The sequence below is a fragment of the Sebastes fasciatus genome, chromosome 23 (genome assembly GCF_043250625.1).
Source record: "Sebastes fasciatus isolate fSebFas1 chromosome 23, fSebFas1.pri, whole genome shotgun sequence".
Taxonomy (NCBI): domain Eukaryota; kingdom Metazoa; phylum Chordata; class Actinopteri; order Perciformes; family Sebastidae; genus Sebastes; species Sebastes fasciatus.
In genome coordinates this window covers 8,740,685-8,743,667 of record NC_133817.1, presented here as the reverse complement: position 1 = coordinate 8,743,667, position 2,983 = coordinate 8,740,685, and the positions used below count along the sequence as shown (strand labels likewise).

The following is a 2,983-nucleotide window of genomic DNA, read 5'->3' as shown; positions in this document are numbered from 1 at the left end:
AAGGCGGGCCGCTCGCCAAAAAATAAATAAATAAAGGAAATGTTACCCCCCCTCCACACACTTAACACCCCACACCCCCAGCCTGACACTCACCGGCTGCACCACACATGCACCATGGGAACCTGTTACCATGGTTACAGCTGGCAACAGCTCCGCTAGGGCCCTGGCAACCCACCACCCACCACCACTACCATCACCACCACCACCAGTTATTGTTTTCCCTCCTTCGCTCTATCTTTATCTCCTCTTTCTTCTTCTTCTCTGTTTTTTCTGCGGTTTACCTTCTGAAGCCCCTCCCACCCTCCTCACCCTCCGTCACGCCAGCTCCCTCGCCGTCTCTCTGAGGTGTTTTACTGTGGTGTAGATTTCAGGAGCTGTTTTCCCCTCAGTCTCATTGGACTCATTAGTGTCCTTTACCGAGGCTCCGTCTGTGCTGAGTACGCAGCAGAGCGCACACACAACCCCACGTGCGTCTTTTCGTGTGTGCATGTATGTTTTTGAAATTGTCTACCGGCGTGCACCCGCCTGCACGTGTGTGTGTGTGTGTGTTTTTGTGCGTGTGCGCCCCTCATGCAGGGGCCCGGGCAGCCCATAATTACGGGAGCTTCAGGCTGATGCTGCCTATGTTTGATTACAGTGATCAAGGGGCAAGTTATGGAGACTAAAAGGGCCATCACCTAGTGTCAGCATGTGAGTGTGAGTGTGAGTGTGAGCGTGAGTGTGGAGAAACAGGGTGAAGCAAAATATTTTTGTCAGGAGTTCCTGTTAAAGCTTCAGTAGGCATAATTTTTTGGGGGCAAAAATTCCATAATAACCTTTCAGCTTATTGTAATTCAAGTGCTCTAAGAGAAAACTAGACCTCTGCACCTGGCTCTGTTTTTAAAAAATCTAGCCCGTGACGGGAGACTTTGGCCAATCACAGGTCATTTCATAGAGAGCGTTACTATTGAGCGTTCCTATTGGCTGTGCTCCAGCTGGTGGGCGGTGCTTGGTATTTACTCGACAGATCTGAACATGGCTGCCGGGTCACAAACAAGCACCCAGGAAGAGCGTCAGTCGTTGATGTCAATTTTCATAGTGGCCAAATGGCGATGGAACAACTTCCGTGTTCGTCACGTGATGCCATTGGGCCCAAAAAGACTTTTCCCCATAGACTTACATTGGTAAAGAGACGTCTGTAAATCAACGGATAATTTTTTTTTTTAGGTGAATCAACTTCCCAGTACGAACACTCTGATAGCCCTTATTAAAATCATTAGGTCCCAAAAGTTGTAAAATTCAATATTAGCCGAATCCAGAGTTGTTTCCCTTCTTCCAGACAGTTAGCAAGCCGTGACGACAGCGTGACATTTGTGACCCAGTGATCGAGCCATGTGACCGAGCGGACGCTACTGCTCCTGCTCTATGGGCCCAATGGATGCGCAAGATCGCCGGAAGATCCGGGTACTTTTCCAGTCGGAAGTCGAGCCATTTTGGCATTATGCGCCACTGAGCAACTTTTATAGAAATGAACGGGGCCCCGCCTCCAACGCTGTCTCCAGTTCTCTTAAAGGTCACCTATTATGCAAAATGCACTTTTCCATGTCTTTTAAACATCAATATCTGTCCCCAGTGTGTCTACAAGTCACCATAGTATCATAAAAGACCATCCTCTCTCTTTTTCTCCTGCTCCGTTTGTCCGGAAATGGGTGTCGAAACAACGCTGCGCAGCTTTTCTTTTCTTCTGACGTCGTTAGAGAATTAGCCATATAAGGGTTTCCTGGTCGAACCAGAGCAGAACCTTCAGTAGCTGACCCCGCCCCACAGCGCGTCACTGTCTCTCCTCCTCAACCGAACTTGAGCAAAGTAGCTCCTACTGTTAGTCTGCAAGAACCAGCAGGCTTCATGTACTCCCATCATCTAAATATAACATGTTCTTTCACAAAGGCTTTATGTAATTACACTGTTTAAACAGATGATATTTATATATTATATATATTTGATGTCATGCATGTAGCAGAGTACAGGTAGTAAATAGTGACTTGTAAGCAACACAACACATTTCTGTTTCACAGTCAAACTTTATTTGAGTTGACAGATGACAATATTAATTATTCACAGCATTTGTAATCATCCCACCTGTTAGTTAGTTATGTTAACATGGTACAGGAGAAAGTCTTCAGCTCTGGTAAACTACAGTAAGCTAAGCTCCGGTGGTCTGTAGTCATGGTAACACAGAGACAGCTACTACTGTAAATAATATACCATTACTCTGATCTTCCATACATTTATCTTTTAGCAGAAATAATGAACTGACTACTGTTTCACATCTTCTATTTTCTACCCTGATGGTCGCTGTGTTTACACACCGTCTCATAGCGGTAGCATGTAGCTACATGCTAACGGGTTAGCTACATGCTACCGGGTTAGCTCTGTATCCATGTAAACAGAGCCATCTGCTCTCAGCCATCTGCTCTCAGCCATCTGCTCTCAGCTGTCTGCTCTCCTCTGGGATGATTCTGTCGGTCATTTCTCACAGATGGATCTGTAAAGACAGACGTAAAACAGAGTGTATGTTTACGGTTTACAGAGTTGATGCATGAGGTAAACACTGAGCTAACTAACAGAGATATAAATAGCATTATTTACCTGAGAGAAACCGTCAGGAAAACCTGGAATCTGGACCGCAGATGTTCATCATGTGTCGCCGATTTCTGATCAGATTCCTCCGGTAACGTGCGCTGGGTGAAGTTTCTGGTTTATAAACTTTAAAGTGGTTTATAAATTTTATTCTAGCTGCTATCTCTCCACTCGTCTCTCTAGCTTCTCCGGGAGGGAGGGGGAGGGTGACGCTGTGTTGTTGAGGACGTTTGATTGACAGAAAACGCTGACCAATCAGAGCAGAGTGGGAGGAGACAGGCTGTGAATCAGGGGTTTTCAGACAGAGGCTGAATTAGGCTCTGAGGCAGGCAGACTCAGGCTGCAGTATGAGAAGAATAAAGGG

At 46.2% G+C, this 2,983-nt stretch overlaps 1 long non-coding RNA gene across 1 annotated transcript; it reads right to left on the bottom strand.

The window, feature by feature from the left end:
- Nucleotides 1-2,040: 2,040 nt before the first annotated feature.
- Nucleotides 2,041-2,756, bottom strand: LOC141762127 (uncharacterized). The gene is made up of 2 exons (XR_012592731.1): nucleotides 2,428-2,756; nucleotides 2,041-2,397 (listed from the first exon to the last, which is right to left on the bottom strand). It is a non-coding gene; the product is annotated as an uncharacterized LOC141762127 (long non-coding RNA).
- Nucleotides 2,757-2,983: the final 227 nt, after the last annotated feature.